Source organism: Ursus arctos, unplaced genomic scaffold (assembly GCF_023065955.2).
Source record: "Ursus arctos isolate Adak ecotype North America unplaced genomic scaffold, UrsArc2.0 scaffold_24, whole genome shotgun sequence".
Lineage (NCBI taxonomy): Eukaryota > Metazoa > Chordata > Mammalia > Carnivora > Ursidae > Ursus > Ursus arctos.
This window is the reverse complement of record NW_026622919.1, coordinates 38,144,978-38,151,455: the sequence shown is the minus strand read 5'-3', so window position 1 is coordinate 38,151,455 and position 6,478 is coordinate 38,144,978. Positions and strand designations below refer to the sequence as shown.

At 47.1% G+C, this 6,478-nt stretch overlaps 1 pseudogene; it reads left to right on the top strand.

The window, feature by feature from the left end:
• The first annotated feature begins 5,354 nt into the window (after nucleotides 1–5,354).
• Nucleotides 5,355–6,478, top strand: LOC113268980 (glyceraldehyde-3-phosphate dehydrogenase-like; annotated as a pseudogene).

The following is a 6,478-nucleotide window of genomic DNA, read 5'->3' as shown; positions in this document are numbered from 1 at the left end:
AAAAAAGGAAAGAAAGGCATTTTCTCTTGTGTGTGTAATGCTTGTTGTTTATGGCTTTAAAGTTTTTCTGAGGCATGCTTCTCCCATTTGAACTTACCCATTGTCTTTTTGGAGGACACAACTCACCCCAGCATACCATGTACTCACCATCTTCAGCCCTGGGATGGAGCCTGCTGCACTGGAATGAACTGATGATTTTTTTTTTTTTTTAAAAAGCACTTCTACTTAGATTTAAAAGAACAACAAAAAAAAGGGGGGGGGATTTTTTTGTTCTTTGAGTAGAAGACTCATGGTGTTGATTATCTATATAGCACTTAGCATAATAGCATGGGTGTAATGAAGGTCTATCAAATGTAGAAGCTGGTTCCAAGAGTGGAAAAACATTGTAGCATTATAAAAATAACAATAGTAGCATTATAAAAATACAACAGTAGCATTATAAAGATAAAATAATGTAAGAGCAGGAAGAATAAATGGGCTGATGCATTTTAGATGTGGTGGTCTGGGTAAGCCTGGGTAGGTGATATGAAGGAAGAAAGGTGCGAAGCATGGCAAAAGATTCTGGGCTGAGGGAACAGCCTGAGCAAAGGTCCTGAGGCAGGCAGGAAAGCTTTAGCTTGTTAGGAAAAACCAAATGAAAGCCAGGGCAGCTGAGTTCTAGCAAGCAAGGGAGAAGTACAGTAAGAGATGAGGTTGGAGGAAAAGGCTGGGGCCAAGAACTGCATCGTTGATTTCATTCCAAAGACAGTGTGAAGCTACTGAAGGGTTTTAACTGGGGAATTGATGTCTTGTTCATTTTTAATTTTTTTTTAGTTGAGGTTTATCCTACAGTAAAGTGTGCAAATCTGAACACACCTCAAGATAAGACTAAGGTACAGAACATTTCCATCACTGCTGCTGCTAGGTCAAGAACAGATTGAAGAGTGTGCCTATAGGAAGATTAGTTAGAAATATTTTGTATAGGTTTGGTAGAGAGATGACGGTGGCCTGCATGAGTGTGGGTGGTAGTCCAGATGGGGAGAAGTGAAGAGATCTGAAGTGAATCTGAGATAGAATCGATACGATTTGCTAACAGGATGGATGTGAGCAGTGAGGAAACAGTGATGCCCCCTCATTTGGGGCTTGAGCAGTGCAGTGGACAGTGTTCCCGGCTGCAGAGATGGAGAAGACTGGAGGAAGGACAGGTGTTCTGGGAGAGGTGACAATTGAGAATTCCATTCTGGACACGTTATGTTTTCAATACCAGTGAAACCTGCAAACAGAGATGCCAAATAGAAAGGAGTGGGCCAAAGATACAAATTTGGGCATCATTAGCATAAAAGGTGGTATGTATATAATCACCAGGAACGGGTGTGATCACCTAGAAAGATGGGGTAAAATGGAAGACAGGAGATTTTCAGAACCGAGGTTAAAGAAATTCTAGTATTTAGAATCCAATGGTGAAGAATGGACACACCAAGGAGGAGAGAGCTGAGAAATCAGAAGAGGGTGGTGCTATGGAAGCCAAGAGGAGAGACAGTGGTCCGGTCTGCTGTGCACCATCCTGGGGAGAGTGTTAAAAGGAGACGTGGACATTCACTGCATTTGGAGACATGGAGATCACAGTGACCTTGAGAAGTCAACTCTCCGGGGCAAGGCAGGCATTGGCAGATTTGAGCAGGCAAAAGAGTGAATGGAGGTAGTCAGTAGAGATAGCTTTTCAGATGGTGTTGGGACAAAAGGAGAAATTTAGTGCTGAAAGGGAACAGAGACATAGGCTGGTAGCCAGAATCACTTGGTATGCAGAGAGAGCTATTTAAGATGAGCTCAGTTGTTTGCTGACGGGAATTCGGCAGGACAGACTAAGATAGTACGTCAGAAGAAGGTAGAAAAAGACAAAGGATCCAGGATCTTGAGAAAAGGGGGGTGGATTCAGGCAGAAGAGGAAGAGGAGAGGGTGTGTACAAACCTGGCAAGTGTCGACATTTCATGGTGAAGGGATGAGGAAGTCAGTACCTTTTTCTTTTTCTTTTAGAAAGAAGCCAGTGAGAGTGCAATAGGGATGTGGGAGGGTTGACAATATGAAGTCGTTGTCTAAGGGAGTAGGAGAGTGAGACTTGGATCCCCGTGGACAGATGGCTCGCCAGCAATGAATGCTGTTTACGGTCTGTGATCACGAACCAACAGCAAGGCCAATCTTGCCGTGTGACCTTCTCCAGCTGCTGGTGTTTGCTCGGAGCTAGGAGGGAGAGAGAGGCCAGGGAGCAACTCCATGATGGACGGTGCCATCCAGGCCAGCCAGGAGGGACAGGGGATGAGAGGGGGGTGGATGTTGTGGGGTTCATAGAAGACACAGAAGATGTCAGGCCTGTAAACGAATTTTCAGAGAAGGAATTTCTCTTTCTAGCATGCCCCAGCATTAGCTCACAGATGAGGGCACATGCCTAGGGAACAGCCGTGACACCCAGTGACCAGTCCTTGAAATACACCTGTTTGGATTTAGGTTGTGAGCAGGTCCTAAAGCAGCCATCTATGAAATGATCTGGGGTTGATCTGCTCCTCTTGGGGGGCACTCAAGCCCTCCCCCATTCTCTCCATAGCTGTCTCTTGTGGGATTCTGTAACTCCAGCCCCGGGCTCTCTACGGGGATGGAGAGGCTGCCGCTCAGGTAACTAGAAGTAGATTACCTGGACACTGAAGGCACTATGGGGGCTGTTTGCTCAGACCTGGGCTTCTCTGCTAGGTTCCTGCTATCCTGGGCATTCAGGACAAACATCGTAGGACAGGTTTGGGCATTCCCCGAACCCCATTAGGGTTTGGACAAACGCTAGCTGGTGACACAAGCCTCTTCCAGCCCACGGTTGTCCTGGGGAATTGTCAATCCAGCTGACTCAAGAGCTGAGTAAGTGTTCCAGTCTGTCTACTGCCCTCTGAGCATTGACTGTGCTTAGGGATCTGAGACGGTCCTGATGTCTCTGGCTCTGCTTAGACTCCTCCTGCCCCAAGTACTGGGATTTGGCGTAGTCTAGGGGAAAAGCTGGGCTCCTCCCCACGTTCTGTCACCCATCCTAGGTACTGGGCTTGACTTCTGGACTCAGCAGATTCAGGAAAAGCTCTTTACTTCTCCTCAACTGCCTAATATGAATTTAGATAGAGGCTCTTCCAGGAAGAGAGCTGTCAACACAGTTAACTACATTATGATATGAACCGGGTATGGTAGACGGGGAGGAGCCTGGCGAGGTCTGTTTGATCAAAGTCCTCCACGTCCCACTGTTTCTGAGTCGCCCAAACATTTGTTTACCAGACATGCACTCTTTTTCATTTTCCTGAGAATTTCATTCCTTCCCTGTAAAGTCTTAGACTCTTACCCCCTTCTCCTCAGTTCAGAAAGACATACATACCTCGTTTTGTTTGACTGTCTTTGGCATTTACATGTCTGTATGACTCCCCCTAAATACAAAATGAAATTTGATTTTTTCTCTGTTAATCTGTCTCGTGTCAAATGATTCTTAGTCCAGCCAGAAGGATCTTGAAGGGCCTTACCACTTAAACAGGTTGCAAGAGCTCAGGTAGTTTGCCTAACCCCTCTATTTTCCCCCTTATAAACGTAATCATACTGACTTTTTAGGGTTGGTGAGAAGATCAAAGGAGATAGGCATGTAAGATGCCTAATCGGTGTCTGGTACCTAGTAGGTGCTTAACTAATGTTCACTCCTTGCCTGGGCAGAGCACAAGCTTGCACTCACTGGCCAGTAGGAAGCCTCTTTCCTCATTACCTTCAACACCCTTTCTTCCTTCCTTTCTTTCTTTCTTTCTTTCTTTCTTTCTTTCTTTCTTTCTTTCTTTCTTTCTTTCTCCCTTCCTCCCTCCCTTCCTTCCTTCCTTCCTTCCTTCCTTCCTTCCTTCCTTCCTTCCTTCCTTCCTTTAAGATTTTATTTATTTATTTGAGAGAGAGAGCACAGAGGGAGAGTGAGAGGGAGCAGAGAGCCCAATGTGGGGCTCCGTCCCAGGACCCTGAGATCATGACCTGAGCCAAAGGCACTTTACTGACTGAGCCACCCAGGTGCCCCATCCCTCAGCACCATTTCTGACCAGCTGGCTTCTCCTCTCTAGTCATCGGGTTTAGTCTTCAATTTGGAAACACTTGTTACAGCTTGGCATTCAGACTGAATGGGGAGAGGCCATATGTAGGGTGTTTGAATTTTGAGGATCAGTCCTGTAACTATCCCTCTTACCTTTGGTGGGGAAACCCCCTTGCAGGCACATGTAACAGAAGGAAGGGTGCTGCCTATGCCTCACTTCCCACACTGGAGACAGACGGGGTGAGTTCCTACCCACAACTTTGAATATGGAAGGAAAGGTAAAGTTGAAGGGAGGGTCACAATCATTTCCGGACCCTTGCACCCAGCCCTTGGAGCCCCTGTGGTACCTGCCCATTCCCTAATCTGGGTCTTTGGTTTCCTGCTGATTCTGCAGGGACCTCCTGTCATTTCAACAAGCCCCCTTTCTACGTGGGTAGTCAGTTTCGATTGCTTGCAAGTAAGAACACTGAGTGTTTATCTCAGATCAGTCCAGGGAGACTTCAAGTGGCATTGGGATGGCAGGAGTTGCTAGAATGATGGGAGAGAGGTGGCTAGCAGGGGCACTGGCACAGCCTTAGTACTATCCTGTCCTCCCTGCAACTGAGTGGTGGGCGGTTAATTGGGGCATTTATACCGTTTGTTTGTTTCGGTCTTATAAGGGAGGAAAAATAATTTTCCCTCTACCCTTTTAGATTCTTGCTTGAGACCCCCATGTAATAAAAAGATTAACAGGAGAAAAACAAACAGAAGTTTAATAATATGTATACCTCTTCTACACATGGGAGACACCCAGGAAAACTGAGTAACTCCCTGAAATGGTCCAAGCCACCACCTTAAATACCATCTCCAGCTAAAGACAAAAGAAATGAGGAGCACCTGGGTGGCTCAGTTGGTTTAGAGTCTGACTTCGGCTCAGGTCCATGGTCTCAGGGTTGGGCATCGGGCTCCCCACTCAGCGGGGAGGTCTGCTTGTCCCTCTGCCCCTCCCCATGCTTGTGCTCTCTCTTGCTCTCAAATACATGAATAAAATCTTAAAAAAAAAAAAAAGACAAAAGAAATGTGTTGGAGGGAGCAGGAGCCAGACCACTTATGGGAGGTTACCCAGAAAAGCACAGTAAACAAGGGTATGTTATGCAAATTTAAGCTGGTGTCTTCCCCATTGATAAGAGTTTCTATAGAATTACAATCATCTCTTCCTGGGACAGAGAGGACACCCTTACAAAAGGAGATTTCCTGGCTCTCTGTTCCTTACCATTTGACAGGCAGCAGTGACAGCCATGTCCCAGAGACATGATGGTAAAGGTTGGAGTAAACGGATTTGGTCATATTGAGTGCCTGGTCACCAGGGCTGCTTTTGACTCTGGCAAAATGGATTTTTTTTTTTTAAGTTGGGTGTGGAGCCCAATGCAGGGCTTGAACTCAGGACCCTGAGATCAAGACCTTAGCTGAGATCAAGAGTTGGACACTTAACTGACTGAGCCACCTAGGCACCCCAACTCTGATGAAGTGGATATTGTTGCCATAAATGACCCTTTCATCGACCTCAACTGCATGATCTACATGTTCCGGTATGATTCCAGCCATGGCAAATTCAATGGCATAGTCAAGGCTGAGCACAGGATACTTATCAACAGAACGTCCATCTCCATCTTCCAGGAGCCAGATCCTGCCAACATCAAATGAGGTGATGCTGGTGCTGAGTATGTTGTGGAGTCCACTGAGGTCTTTACCACCATGGAGAAGGCTGGGGCTCACTTGAAGGGTGGGGCCAAGAGGGTCATCATTTCTGCTCCATCTGCTGATGCCCCATGTTTCTGATGGGCATGAACCGTGAGAAATATGACAATGCCCTCAAGATTGTCAGAAATGCCTCCTGCACCACCAACTGCTTGGCCCCTCTGGCCAAGGTCATCCATGACAACTTTGGCATCATGGAGGGACTCATGACCACAGTCCTTGCCATCACCGCCACCCAGAAGACCATGGATGGCTCCTCTGGGAAGCTGTGGCATGATGGCCAAGGGGTTGCCCAGACTATCATTCCTGCTTCTACTGGTGCCACCAAAGCTGTAGGTAAGGTCATCCCTGAGCCGAATTGGAAACTCACTGGCATGGACTTCCATGTCCCCACCCACAATGTGTCAGTCGTGGATCTGACCTGCTGCCTGGAAAAGGCTGCCAAATACGATGGCATCAAGAAGATGGTGAAGCAGGCAGCAGAGGGCTCCCTCCAGGGCATTCTGGGCTATGGCGAGGACCAGGTTGTCTCCTGCAACTTTAACAGTGACACCTACTCTTTCACCTTTAATGCTGGGGCTGCCACTGCCCTCAGTAACCACTGTGTCAAGCTCATTTCCTGGTATGACAATGAATTTGGCTATAGCAGCCAAGAGGTCCATGTGGCCTCTAAGGAGTAA